The sequence below is a fragment of the Anolis carolinensis genome, chromosome 2 (assembly GCF_035594765.1).
Source record: "Anolis carolinensis isolate JA03-04 chromosome 2, rAnoCar3.1.pri, whole genome shotgun sequence".
NCBI classification, from domain to species: domain Eukaryota; kingdom Metazoa; phylum Chordata; class Lepidosauria; order Squamata; family Dactyloidae; genus Anolis; species Anolis carolinensis.
In genome coordinates, this window is record NC_085842.1 from 195,907,222 (window position 1) to 195,922,729 (window position 15,508).

Here is a 15,508-nt window from a genome sequence, read left to right on the forward strand (position 1 = left end):
ATGCAAAGAAGTTTCCCTTCCCACACACTGCCTTTGCTACTTGCTGATCTAAATCCGTTGGATCTTGGAAATAATTAAACTTTCGTACGCTAATATGAACTAAAATAAATGGTTTGTTTCTTATGACCTAAACATTGTAATTCTTCAACCCTGGGGGACTAATAAAAAGCAAGTCATTTTGCAAAGAACCAGCTGAGAAATGAAAAAAATAGTTAGCTCCTTAGAACTGTCTCTCATTTAATTAACAATATAGTTAATAAGATACGACACTAAAAATTCCCACTTAAGTTGATCACTTTCGCTCCATAATACATGTCCCTTAACATTACCCAAAAAAAATCAACTTAATTGATAAATGAATTGAATGTACTGGGTTGCTGTGAGTTTTCCAGGCTGTATGGCTATGTTCCAGAAGCATTCTTTCCTGACGTTTTGCCCACATCTATGGCAGACATCCCCAGTACTGTGAGGTCTGTTGGAAACTAGGCAAGTGGGATTTATGTATCTGGAATGTCCAAGGTGGGAAAAAGAATTATTGTCTGTTGGAGGCAAGTGTTAATGTTGCCATTGGCCAGTTTGATTAGCATTGTATAGTCTTGCAGCTTCAAGGCCTGGCTGCTTCCTGTCTGGGGAATCCTTTGTTGGGAAGTGTTAGCTGGCCCTGATTGTTTCATGCCTGGAATTCCCGTTTTCTGAGTGTTGTTTTTTATTTACTGTCTGGATTTTAGAGTTTTTTAATACTGTTAACCAAATTTTGTTCATTTTCATGGTTTCTTCCTTTCCTACTTTCTGTAGAAATTGTCCACATGCTTGTGGATTTCAGTAGCTTCTCTGTGTGGTCTGACATGGTGGTTGTGAGAGTGGTCCAGCATTTCTGTTTCCTCAAATAATATGCTGTGTCCAGGTTAGTTCATCAAGGCCTCTGCTATGGCTGACTTCTCTGGTTGAGTTAGTCTGAACTGAATTTGACTAGTTCCTATCATTCCTCGCTTTCTTCTAAATACAGTATTTCCAGCATTGAAGCTTGCAGACTGAATTCTTGCCCCATACTCTTTCATACAATAGTTTCTGCATCTCCTTTTCTTCAGAAAAACAGTTAATTAGCCCTGAAGGTTGTAAATATCTTTTATGTAAATATATGTTTAATATATGTTCATATTTTTATAAATGAACAGCTGTTATTTCAGTGAGATTGGATCCCAATAATATATATTGATACCTGCAGTGGAAAATCCAAATGTTATCCTCCTTACCCACTCTAAAAAGTAAAGGTAATGTTTTCCGCTTGACATTAAGTCTAGTCGAGTCCGACTCTGGGAGGTGGTATCATCTCCGTTTCTAAGTCGAAGAGCCAGCGTTGTCCGTAGACACCTCCAAGATCATGTGGCCGACATGATTGCATGGAGCGCTGTTACCTTCCTGCCGAAGAGGTACCTATTGATCTACTCACATTTGCTTCTTTTCGAACTACTGTTAGCTGGGGCTAACAACGGGAGCTTACCCTGTCCCGTGGATTTGAACCGCTGAGCTTTTGGTTAACAAACTCTGCAGTTTAGCGGTTTAACCCGCTGTGCCACCACAGCTCCTTTTTACCCACTCTGTATTCATTAAAATTGGTGCATTGAGAAATATGGTATTGCACAATAAAGTTGAAGGCAGCAGGAGGAGGAGAAAGGCATTCTATAGGGAGATTGCTTTAATCAAGGAAGACACAACCCACGGTTTGCAAGACTGGGGCTTACATTCATAAAGCCAGCCATAAGTTGACTTGATGGCAAATCACAACAGCAACCTACTGGGTTGTTGAGATGAGCAGACTACATTGGGAGAAGGAAGGTGTGTCATTAGCAGTGTTGTACAGCTGTGCCACTCCTGTTCATTTCAAAGGTGGATTGTGCCGGAGAACATGCTGGGAGGTTGTGCCCTGTGCTTTAGACCTGTCTCCCACTGCTCTTAACAGTGTGCTCAGTTCATTACACCTGAAGCTCCATGGATGAAATGTGGCTGGACGGATGTTCGGGTTGGGTTCCAGAACCCCCGTGGATACCAAAATCCCATTTGTTGTAAGAAGCAGTGTTCTCTTTTTTAAACAAGAATTATGGGCAGGAGAGGGATAGCATTATAACTTTTGCTCACTCTTTCTCTCCCCCCCCCCCGCCCCCCCACACACACACATACACCTTCTGCTACTTTGAAGACTAGGATGCAGAAATAAGGATTCAATCTAAACATTAGGAAAAACTTCCTGATGGTAAGAACTTTTCAACAGTGGCATCTGCTGCCTTGGGGCATAGTGGAGTCTCTTTTCTCTAGAGGTTTTTCAGCAGAGGCTGGATTGCCATCTGTCAGGAGTTCTTAGATTGTGTGTCCCCGCATGGCAAAGTGTTGCACTATATGGCCTTTGTGGTCTCGTCTAACTTTATGATTCTGTGAAAGGACCAAGTTGCAAATACCAGCCGATACTTTTTCAACTAGTCTAGTAAAAGAAGACACAGTCCTATTGATGGCATTGAAGTAAGGTTCAGTGGTCAGTTTCAGTCACCTTCTATACACATTTGAGCCCCCGGTGGCGCAGTGGGTTATACCGCTGAGCTGCTGAACTTGCTGACTGAAAGGTCAGTGGTTCGTATCCGGGGAGCAGAGTAAGCTCCTGCTGTCAGCTCTAGCTTCTGCCAACCTAGCAGTTCGAAAACATGCAAATGTGAGTATATCAATAGGTACCGCCCTGGCGGGAAAGTAACGGCACTCCATGCAGTCATGCCGGCCACATGACCTTGGAGGTATCTACGGACAACGCCAGCTCTTTATCCTAGAAATGGAGATGAGCACCAACCCCCAGAGCCAGACACGACTGGACATAATGTAGGGTGGAAACCTTTACCTTTACCTCTATACACATAGTGTTGGACCTCATCTACACTGCCATCTAAAATACCTACAGAATCTACCTTATTCGTAACTTGACTACTGCCTGTATATAGAGTTCTTGTTCCAAATGGCCTCATCCTGTGAAATCTTGTCATTCGTAGTTTGGTCAGAGGCAGCAGAGGAGGAGCTTTCTGACTAAGAATTCTAAATGCCTCTTCCTAAACTACCAATCCGAGGATGCCATCGGATGGAACCATGGCAGTTAAAGTGGAACAAGAGCACTATAATTCTGTAGTATGAATGCAACTGTCACCATCGAGCAGCTGCAAGGGCCTGCTGGCTTCAACGTCAGCCTTTGAGGATGTTCATGCCTTCTGTGCTATTATCTGAAATCGTATATGGTGGCCCACTGCTGCCCCCAGATAGTCCGGTGACCCAAGGGGAATGTGGAGGGCTTTCTTTCTCACTTCTGGTGCCAGGCCTCACTGACGTGCCTGCCTTCACCCAGGATTTGCAGATATTGTTCATGACGGCTAGCCCTGCCAGAAAGGGAAAGGATGGCAATGCTGGGGCGAGGAGAGAATGTATGGGGTGTAAGCAAAGCTGCTATGGCGGCGTTTCTCAACCTAGGGGTTGGGACCCCTGGGAGGGTCGCAAGGGGTGTGTTGGAGGGGTCGCCAAAGACCATCAGAAATCACATATTTCTGATGGTCTTAGGAACCCCTTTGGCAGAGAAGACTGAAGATCTCTCCAACTGTCATGGGGTTTCTGTGTGGGAAATTTGACCCAATTCTATCACTGCTGGGGTTCAGAATGCTCTTTGATTGTAGGTAAACTATACATCCCAGCAACTCAAACTACCAAATGTCAAGGTCTATTTTCCCCAAACTCCACCAGTGTTCACATTTTGGCATATTCAGTATTTGTTCCAAGTTTGGTCCAGATCGATCATTGTTTGAGTCCACAGTGCTCTCTGGATCTAGGTGAACTACAACTCCAAAATTCAAGATCAATGTCAACCAAACCCTTCCAGTATTTTCTGTTGGTCATGGGAGGTCTGTGTGCCATGTTTGGTTCAGTTCCATCATTGGTGGAGTTCAGAATGCTCTTTGATTGTAGGTGAACTAGAAATCCCAGCAACTACAACTCCCAAATAACAAAATCAATCACCTTTCCTACTCCACCAGTATTCTAATTTGGGCTTATCGGGTGTTTGTGCCAAATTTTGTCCAGTGAATGAAAATATATCCTGCATATCAGATATTTACATTACAACTCATAACAGTAGCAAAATGACAGTTATGAAGTAGGGTAAAGGTTTTCCCCTGATATTGTCTAGTTGTGTTCGTGCTCATCTCCATTTGTAAGCCGAAGAGCCAGCATTGTCCATAGACACCTCCAAGGTCATGTGGCTGGCATGACTGCATGGAGTGCCGTTACCTTCCTGCCAGAGCGGAACCTATTGATCTACTCACATTTACATATTTTCAAACTGCTAGGTTGACAGAAGCTGGGGCTGTCAGCGGGAGCACACTCTGCTCCTCAGATTCAAACCACTGACCTTTTGGTCAGCAAGTTCATCAGCTCAGAGATTTAACCCACTGCACCACCAGGGGCTTTATGAAGTAAAGCAACGAAAATAATTTTATGGTTGGGGGTCACCACAACATGAGGAACCATATTAAGGGGTCGTGGCATTAGGAAGGTTGACCTTCTGCTATGCCATAAGTCTGTCCAAAAAGAGTGGAAGAAATTAGAAGCCAAGACTGCTTCTGTCTGGGGGTCATCTACACTGCAGAATTCATGCAGTCTGACACCACTTTGACAGCATGGCTTAATGCTACGGAATCAAAGGAGTTGTAGTGTGATGAGGCACCAGCAGTAAAGGCTGAATCATAGACTCATAGAGCTGGAAGGGACCTCATGGGCCATCCAGTCCAACCCCCTGCCAAGAAGCAGGAAAATCACATTCAAAGCACCCCTGACAGATGACAGATCCAGCCTCTGCTTAAAAGCCTCCAAGGAAGGAGCCTCCACCACACTCTGAGACAAAGAGTTCCACTGGTGAACAGCTCTCACAGTGAAGAGGTTCTTCCTAATGTTCAGGTGGAATCTCCTTTCCTGGAGTTTGAAGCCGTTGTTCCACATCCTAGTCTCCAGGGCAGCAGAAAACAAGCTTGCTCCCTCCTCCCTATGACTTCCATTTCTGGTTGGACATATTTATACATGGCCTTCATCATGTCTCCTCTCAGCCTTCTCTTCTGCAGGCTAAACATACCCAGCTCTTTCAACCGCTCCTCATAGGGCTTGTTCCCCAGACCCTTGATCATTTTAGTCGCCCTCCTCTGGACACATTCCAGCTTCTCAATATCTCCTTTCAATTGCACAAAACTACATCTCTCATGACTTCGTAGCATGGACCCACCGCAGCTAAAGAGGTGTACATGTGCAACTGCATTAATTCTGCAGTGTTGGATTGGCGTTGGAGGGGAAGGGAAATGTGTGTCTGTTCATCTCGCATTAGAAGAGAATGGGTTAAATTGGAGGGACTCTTGTCCTCTTATGGAGGGTTTCCCAGAGCCCTAGTCTTTGTTCCTGAAAAAGGGGGGGTCCAGTTGCTAAGGAGACTCTTGTTGCTATGGAGATAGCTCTGAGACATAGCTGATTGGCTGCCAGGGATGACGAGGATGCCACTTTTCCACGTCTGTTCTTTCCTCTTCTTCCCTCCCCTCCCCTCAACCACATGCAGCTTATCAGGAAATGGGCCACAGAAGGCAGGAGGTGGGATGCGGGGGCAGGCGGCTTGGCTTTTAGGTGGGAAAGGAATACAGGTGAAATCAGAGATGAGGAAGCTGCTTGGGACAGAAAAGAAATGGGCCAGTAGGCTGGATCCGGAATGTGCTCGGATGATGCTTTGGGATGAAAGGAGCAACCATTCCCGGTGGCAAATAAACTCAAGCGATGCCCTGCTCCATAGCCCTAGAAATGGCCCACTAGAAGCAATGCTGTCTCTGGCCAACAAACTTCTTCGATCCCCTCTCCTTGTGACAATTCCATATTTAATTATATTTTTAAAATGCAGTCATGCTGGAAATATGCTCACTCGTCCCCCACCAGGATCTGCTTCACTGCCCACTCGCTTTGGGAGAATATCTGTTCTCATTTCCGGACTCTAGTGAGACACTTGAGACGCCAGCTGGGCTCTTAGGGCCCCAAGAGCCACTTGGGCTGTGCTTCATCATACTGCAAGGAAGGGCATCTAGAATGAAATACTTCCTCATACAGTTAGATCTCTGCATATGGAAAGCTAGCTTGGAAGTGGGTACAAACTCTTCCCTCTTTCTATGCTTGTTTTGTGTGTGTGCGTGTATGCATGGATTTTTATTTTGTGCTCTAGGGAAGCCTTCAATCATGGGTCATCTGAAGCAGCGTGGCTGCTACACTGCAGAATTAATGCAGTTTGACACTATATGGACAGTCATGGTTCAGTGCTGTGAAATCTTGAGAGTTCTAGTTTTACAAGATCTTTAGTCTTCTCTGCCAAAGAGTGCTGTTGCCTCCCCAAACTGCAACTCAGAAAGATATCATAGTTTTGAGCCATGGCAGTAAAAGTGATGTCAAACCACTTAATACAGTGTTGTATTAATTCAACAATATAGATACTCCCATACACTTGACTACCTATTGTTTACCATTTGTGGGTGATAGGTAAAAGGTAAAGGTTTCCCCTGACATTAAGTCCAGTCATGTCTGACTCTAGGGGTTGGTGCTCATCTCCATTTCTAAGCCGAAGAGCCAGCGTTGTCTGTAGACACCTCCAAGGTCATGTGGCTGGCATGACTGCATGGAGCGCCATTACCTTCATGCCCTATTGATCTACTTACATTTGCACGTTTTCGAACTGCTAAGTTGGCAGAAGCTGGAGCTGACAGCAGGAGCTTACTCCGCTCCCCGGATTCGAACCTCCAACCTTTTGGTAAGCAAGTTCAACAGCTCAGCGGTTTAACTCATTGTGCCACCGAAGGTGACTGAAATTGACCACTGAACCTTACTTCAATGCCATCAATAGGACTGTGTCTTCTTTTACTAGACTAGTTGAAAAAGTATCAGCTGGTATTTGCAACTTGGTCCTTCACAGAATTATAAAGTTAGACGAAACCACAAAGGCCATGGAGCGTCGTTACCTTCCCGCCGAAGCGGTACCTATTGATCTACTCACATTTGCATGTTTTCGAGCTGCTAAGTTGGCAGAAGCTGGAGCTAACAGCGGGCGCTCACTCCGCTCCCGGGATTTGAACCTGGGACCTTTTGGTCTGCAAGTTCAGCAGCTCAGTGCTTTAACACACTTTGCCACCGGGGTTCCTCAAGGGCTTCTCTAAGGTGAACTTATCGCAGGGAGTTCATAATAGGATTTGTTCAAAAGAGCTATGACATTGGCGTCCTTTAATGCTGAGAGAATGTGACCTGCCCTAGGTCACCCAGTGGGTTTCCAAAGCCGAGTGTGGAGTTAGACCCTGGTCTCCAGGAATCTGTGTCCTGCATACAGATCAGCATACTGTGTTACTCTCACAAAATAACAAGGCATTGTTACCTTTTTAAAGTAATAAATTTACTTGATACTTGTAACACATTACTGCTAGGGGTGTCATTTTGAGAGGTTTATTTTGCTTTTTTCATTGTTCTAGTATATTTCTGAGTATCTAAAAAAAGATGCTTTTTGAGTCATCTTTCATAAAATAGCAACAACTAATGCAAACATGTTTCCTTTTTGAAAAAGAACTTTGGTTATGTCAGGATTTGAAATAGATTTGGCATTAGCATCAATGTAGTAAAGGAATCTGGGTTAAAAGAGTTTCCTCCAAACTTTGTCTGAAATGGGGCTTCTTGTTAGAGAGGTGTGTGTGTGTTTATGTATACAGTAGAATCTCGCTTATCCAACTTTCGCTCATCCAACGTTCTGTATTATCCAATGCAGTCTGCCTCCTGCCTGGATCCACAGCTGGTTCTCTAAGCAGCAACACGCAGCAGGCCAACATGCCCAACAACAAAGGAAGTGCACTCCTAAACAAGTGGCAGCCTTGTTTCCTTAATCCCTTCTTATTATCCAACATTTTCGCTTATCCAACGTTCCGCCGGCCTGTTTATGTTGGATAAGCGAGACTCTACTATATATATATACACACACGCATACATACATATACAGAGCCCCCAGTGGCACAGCAGATTAAACCACAGAGCTGAACTTGCTGACCGAAAGGTCGGCAATTCGAATCCGGAGGTGAGTTCCCGCTGTTAGCCCCAGCTTCTGACAACCTAGCATTTTGAAAACATGCAAATGTGAATAGATCAATAGGTACCACTCCAACAGAAAGGTAATGATGCTCCATGCTGGCCACTTTACTTTGGAGGTGTCTATGGACAACGCCAGCTCTTCGGCTTAAAAATGGAGATGAACACCAACCACCAAAGTCAGACACAACTAGACTTAATGTCAAGGGGAAACCTTTTTATATATATATATATATATATATATATATATATATATATATATATATAGTTTCCCCTTGACATTAAGTGTGTGTGTGTGTGTGTGTGTGTGTGTGTGTGTGTGTGCGCGCGCGCAAGCTTTGGATAGCATAGGGAAGGGTTATCATCCCTATGATGTTTGTTTTTCTGTTTGTGCTCCTGTTCAGAAAACTTCACCTCACTTTCTGTCCCTGTGATCACTGGATTTTGAAAAATTTGGCTTGTTATGGAAACAAGGATTGGTGAGAAAGCTTCAGTGGAGACACCTTTTTCCCATGATAACTCTTTCAGGAGTGAATTTCCCTTCTGAGGGTAGATGTCTCTCACTTCCTGTTGTCTCATTCCCATACTTAACTATGAGCCATGTGTATGTTGGATGTTTGTAACTCGGGGGACTGTATTCGGCCTTTTTTCTGTACCCCATATGATGGCCAGATCAGAAAGGCAGAAATTAGCAACCTGTAACCCACAGCCTAGTTTAGAAGGCCTCTACAAAACATGAGTACAGCCTTTTGACAAAAGGGATCAGTTCCATAGCAAGCTGCAAGAAAAAAGAGAAGGGATGGTAGAAGGAGAATGAAGAAAGGGGAGACGAGAGAGTGACAAGTCTCCTTTGTGGAGAGAAAAAGCGGCGTATAGATTAACATGATGATGATTTTTTTTTCCTGTCAGGAACGACTTGAGGAACTGCAAGTCGCTTCTGGCATGATAAAATTGGCCATCTGCAAGGACATTGCCTCGGGGATGCCCAAATGTTTTGATGTTTTACCATCCTTGTGGGAGGCTTCTCTCATGTCCCCGCATGGAGCTGGAGCTAATAGAGGGAGCTCATCCATGCTTTCCCTGGGTTGGATGATGATGATGATGATGATGATAAAGACAACATTGTGTTGGCTTTGGCCCTGACCACTTCCAGGGAGGAGCACCTGGCAGATGAATCCCAAGGGAAGGACACCCTCAACTGCAGAAAAACCCTCCACTTCCCATCCCGCTAACCTAAATTATTCTGACAGCAGGCAGTCACTTGTCAAAAATGATGTAATCGTGGCCCTTTTGTTTTCATACTGCAGAACAGTCATGTTGTCTGGGAGGCGAAAGAGAAAATCACACATGTAATTTTAAAACTCTGTTATCGCTTGGGAATCTTCCCTCATTTTGGCTACTATCCATTTCACACTGTTTTCCAGCTGCACTAACCCTGGAAACACCAACATACAGGCAGTATGGAGCTTAAACAAACAAGAACCCCAAAACACCATGGCACTTCTTTTCACTGTAGGGATAGAGTAAAAAGTTGAACTTTTCATCCATTTTTCTGTGTGCCTTTCTTTTGCTTTTTTTTTTTAAAAAGATAATCTTGCATTTAAAGTCACATGTATATCTATCACACCAGCAGCCTGAAAGAGGCCCCATGTAGAATCAGCTTCTTGAGATGCCCTCCGCTCTCTATATTCCTATATGTGGGCCAAGGGAGTAAGAGAAGTGCATTCTGTCTTACAGACGGCTCTTACAGTTCAAATCCTCGATCAGCCTTCGATCGCATCAGATGGTCCCGTTGAGTCTCTTTACTCACAGCCTCTATTCCTTGCTTGAAAAAAAAAAGAATCATGTTAAGAAGGCCTGATAAAACTGCACACAATGCACACAAAGGTGTATAAGTTCTATTCCTAAGACTCAAGACCATCATTTAATACATTGTAATGTTCTTTTTGTCCTTAGATCGGCTTGAGTCCTATATTAAGGAGCAAAATTAGCATAGATGTAGTTACATATGTGTGTATTTTTTTGGTTTTCTGAAACCCAACATTTGGGCATTTTCCTGCAAAGAGTGGAAGCTGTATTTCCATAAATCTGGAGGTCACAAAATTTTGCTTAGCATAGTCTTGTAACATCCTAGTATAGTCTTATAACATGGGACATATCTCTGTAGGTCCAAGAAGAAGTGATTCTTAATAGACAACATTCCCAGTTTCAGGGCGCTGGTTTAACATCAATTCCAGTGGCTTATCCGCCAGGAGAAAGACTATCATAGATGTATATGCGATTCATATCTATCAAGGATAGGGAATTCAAATGCTGGTTGAAGACAATGAGGGCAACATTTCACAGGGTAGTGTGGCCTTCATTCTCAAGGTTCCTGCACCGCTTGTGGCCATCCAGATGTGTTGGACTTCAGCTCCCAGAATTCCTGACCATTGGACAAGCTGGCTAGGGTTTCTGGGAGTTCTGGAGGGGCTCAGGCTGTGAAGGCCTGCCATAGAGCAGAACATCTTAAACTTTTTTCCACTCACAACTCCTTTCCATGTGAGAATTTTTTATCTGACCCTGGATATATAGGTATATAAAATAAGTATAAATATCAAACACCTACTTGATAACAAACCAGTGTTTGCAAGGATTGCTAAACAGGCTGATTTTCCTTTTCATGAAGCACAGCTGAAGCATTTTCTACAAAGACCACTGTAAACAGTACACGTTGCTACCAGATTTGGGTAAATGGGTGGCATTCTGGAACCTTTTAATGTTGTCATTTTTTATTTTATTTTTTGAGCCAAGGGAACCTCAGTTGGGGTCGGGGCCCACAGTTTAAGAAGCGGTGCCATAAAGGATGTAAACATGGCTTTGGTTTATTAGGCACATACCCAATAAACCAACTTGTTTCTGGTTTGTGGATTGTGAGTGTGAGAATTTCTGAACTAGTGTTTTCCAGATATACTCAGAAGTGTATACAGGGTCCAAAGCAGTTTGTCTCCCACAGTGCTTTCTAATCATGCCCATTTCATGTACTTTGCTTCACAGCAAGACCTCCAAACTATGGTTTATTTTTCAGTTGAAAGACATGCCTTGGCTTCTAGTTCGATACTGTGTGGTATCGAACTAGAAGCCCATTTCATAGTTGACCCTCCTTCTTACGGCACCCTTGGGTTGTCAGTAGAGCAAGCTACATGGTCCCCTTCACTGGGTATGGGGAGCTTGAGGAGGTCCAAAATGGCTTATGGCATATGCTGTTTGCATTTCGGATCCTTGGGGTGTACTTTGCATATTGAGTAAATATTGATTACCAAATACACCAAAATAGTTTACCTAGCCTGCTTCTTAAGAACCAAGTAGATGTGCACCAAAATGATTACTGTGGCTTTTATGGTTCTTCGCTGTGCAAGAACAATGATTACCATTCTAAGGAAGAACCATTTTGGTCATTTACCGTATATATACAAAGTCAGTTGATATATCTATATCATCTCACTCAGCTCTTTGAAGATTAGTGACCAAGGCCAAACATGTTTCCTGTTTCATTCTATCCTACCCACACAACTGTGTAACTATGCTTAAAAACCCATGGCTGAAATATCATTCTATCAGTGTATCTGTGGGTTGTTATCCATGAAAACTCATGCCAAAACATAATTCAGCTAGCCTTGTAGATGCTGTGAGATTCCCCCTTCCTTTTCCCTCTTTCCTATACAGCTGTTTATTTTGCCTTCCAAGAAACTCAGAACAGCATTTTACACTGTAATTTGAAGAGGGGCAAGCAATAACTTTAAGGGGCAAGGATATCTTTAAGGAGGTGAACTGCATTTCCCACCCAGATCTGCCATGTCCCCCACAACCAGTTGACATAAAAGGCCATGTCCACACAAAGAAGGCAAGCAGAGAGTAAAGCTGGGCAATTCTGGAAACACAAACTTTCTTGCCCCACTTTACATTCCAGCTGGAAGGCTGGCTGGACAAAGAAGGAATCTCTTGTGTCGCCTGCTCCTTACTGACAGGAGCTAATTCACCAACTTCTCCAACCACGTCTCTGTTTGCCTTCCCAGTTGGAGTTTAGGAAATGAAAGGAGAATACCTTCAGGTCTTCTTTGGGGTCCTGATAAGGTCAGTAGACTACCAGTTCTCTCCTTCCCTATTCAAAGAAAAGGCAAGGTTTGTACCGGTGGACAGGGGAAGCAACCCTTCCAGTTGTCCTGATTGGCAGGGACAGTCCTAGTTCATGCTCTGTCACCTCACTTTTCCTGTTGCCTTGAACAAGTCACAGTTTAATCATCCCTATTCTGATCTTGGGGCTGCTGGTGGCACAGTGTGTTAAAGCGCTGAGCTTCTGAACTTGCGGACCAAAAGGTCCCAGGTTCAAATCCCAGGAGCGGAATGAGCGCCTGCTGTTAGCCCCAGGTCCTGCCAGCCTAGCAGTTCGAAAACATGCAAATGTGAGTAGATCAATAGGTACCGCTCCAGCAGGAAGGTAACCACGCTCCATGCAGTCATGCCGGCCACATGACCTTGGAGGTGTCTATGGACAACACCGGCTCTTCGGCTTAGAAATAGAGATGAGCACCAACCCCCAGAGTCGGTCACAACTGGACTTAATGTCAGGGGAAAACCTTTACCTTTACCTTTTACTCTGATCTCAGTTGACTACAATGGCTGCAAATGGAATGTTAGTGCTTTCCTTTCATTTAACTCAACAGGAGGAAGCAGCAGAGTTTTGTCCTTCCTGGTTGGCTCAAGCAAAAGCATACAGCTGCAGCCTCTCCTGATTTATCTGTTCTCATTGATAACTTCAGCCATTGTGACCATAATTTGATGTCTCTTGGCCACATGTGTCCTGAGTTTCATCTGGGAAATGTTGGAGGGTGTGCCGTTATTTGGATTGGTCTAGTTCTAAACTCATCTCTATGCTGTTTCCATTGGTGAAATGCTGTTTCATGGGGAAGCCATGATATAAAATGTACGCCATGTTTCTATGCGGACTGTAACTGCATTCATGTGGGATCAGGAGAGACAGCGCAGGAGCCAGGACTGCGATGTCCTTGGCAGAGCCCAGGGGCAAAGGAAGGAACCTGTTGTTGTCCTGGAACAAGAGAGAAAGAAGTGTGAGCCTTGGATGATTGCCCCCCCCCCCATAGCCCATTATTCCCCATAAACAAAAGCAGATGAAGCAACACCATGGAAGCCCTCCCTCTTCCCTGGAAGACGGCTTTCCCTCCAGTTTCTCCCCAAGGCTGCTGAGACGAAGCAGTTTTTGTAGCATTGCCAGTTTCTCTCTCTCTTGGCTGTCGAGCCGATGAGTCACCTCCTCAACCCCTCTGCCGGAGAACAGCATCCGGGAGATTTTTCAAGGACAGAGTGGGTTTTAGAAGGAGAACAATGTCAGATACAGAACAGAAAAATCAAACCGGTGCTACCTTTACTAGCTAACATCCTCCCCTCCAACGCAAAATAGTTCCATGCCACCAGCATAGAGGTTATGGGTTTTTTTTCCCACCCAAAGGAATTCCAGATGTTATGCAAGGCAAGACCTGGTGTAAAGACATTACTCTAGTACGGGATTACCAGATGTTAATATCTCCAACCCATGGCAAAAAGCCCTTCAGAGGTTTCAGTGCCCAGTGGCCGTGCAACATGTTCTGTTGACCCACGGGGAGAAACCTCATAGTTGCATCTTCTACCCCAGGGGCAATGGATGTGGGAAGGGCAGATTTCCTCACAATTGACACTTTCTGTGGTCCATCAGGGGCACTGCCACCCTCCTAGTGCTCTTGCATCCCCAGTGGAAATATTAGGTGTAGCTCTTCTACTCCATGTTCCAGGAGGGAAATTGGTTTGATTCTCCTTCACTTTCACCTTGTGGGGAAAGTGGTTCCTGTTTCCATTTCAATTCTCTGTACTGTCACTATCCAATTTTGCCTCAACCAACATCCCTTCTTCTAGTTGTATAGGAGGGCCTTACAGAGGGGATTTCTACTCTTTGATTCCAGGAGTCCTTTCACACAACAAAATTATAGATTCCCCTTTAGTTATCAGTGTATTAGCAGCGTGACAGTGCAGCAAAGAAGGTGAATGCTCTTTTAACCTTCATTAGCCACTGAGCCCTATGGGTGACACCTTCCCAGCCCCAGAGGAAGGCAATGGCAATAATAATAGTAATAATAATAATAATAATAATAATAATAATAATAACAACTATTATTATTATTATTATTATTATTATTATTATTATTATTATTATTATTATTATTATTATTGCATTTAATGGACAAACCATTAAATGCAATCAGCCTGAAGCCTATAAATATCTGGGCATACTACAGTTGGACAATATCAAGCATGGGCATGTGAAAAATGTTATCAGCAAAGAATATATCCAAGGAGTCAGAAAGATTTTGAAGAGCAAATTAAATGGCGGAAATACGATCAAGGCTATCAACACCTGGGCCATACCCATCATTAGATACACTGCTGGAATTGTGAACTGGACACAAGCAGAGTTTGATGATCTGGACAGAAAAACAAGAAAATTGATGACAATCCACTACTCATTACACCCACGTAGTGATATCGACAGACTTTACCTGCCCAGAAAATCAGGAGGCAGAGGGCTTCTGCAAGTGAAACAAACTGTAGAGGAAGAGAAACATGCCCTGGCAGATTATGTGAAAGGCAGTCAAGAACCAACATTGAAGGAAGTCAATAGTAGTAAACTGCTTCAAGTGCAAAAGATAAAGAGTGAATACCGTAAAAACACAATCCAGAGCAGAAGAGAAAACTGGCGAAAGAAGGCTCTCCATGGACAGTTCCTGGGAAAATCTGAGAGCCAAATTGACAAAGAAAAAAAATATGGCTGTGGCTCACAAATGGAACTTTGAAAAAGGAGACGGAGGGCCTGATTCTGGCAGCCCAAGAATAAGCCATTAGAACCAATGCCATCAAAGCCAAAATTGAAAAGTCAACGACAGATCCCAAGTGTAGACTCTGCAAGGAAGCAGATGAAACAATAGATCACATCCTCAGCTGCTGCAAAAAGATTGCACAGATAGACTACAAGCAGAGGCATAACACCGTTGCTCAGATGATTCATTGGAACTTGTGCCACAAATATCATCTGCCTGTGACAAAGAGCTGGTGGGGTCACAAGCCGGGAAAAGTTAAAGACAGAGTTTTGGAGCACAATACTCCTGACCTCACGATTGTGTTAAAAAACAAAGTATGGATTGTCGATGTTGCAATCCCAGGTGACAGCTGGATTGAGGAGAAACAACTGGAAAAGCTGACACGATATGAGGATGTAAAGATCGAATTGCAAAGACTCTGGCACAAGCCCGTCAAGGTGGTCCCA

At 44.0% G+C, this 15,508-nt stretch overlaps 1 protein-coding gene and 1 long non-coding RNA gene across 7 annotated transcripts in view; one reads left to right on the forward strand and one right to left on the reverse strand.

Moving 5' to 3' along the window:
* The window catches only part of pde4a (phosphodiesterase 4A), a 588,039-nt gene that overhangs the window by 538,658 nt on the left and 33,873 nt on the right, over window positions 1-15,508 (forward strand). The window lies entirely within an intron of this gene.
* Window positions 9,417-15,508, reverse strand: part of LOC103277633 (uncharacterized) — a 60,013-nt gene continuing 53,921 nt past the window's right edge. The window contains exon 8 of the long non-coding RNA XR_010003913.1: window positions 9,417-9,982. This is a non-coding gene — a long non-coding RNA (uncharacterized LOC103277633). The remainder of the gene's footprint in view (window positions 9,983-15,508) is intronic.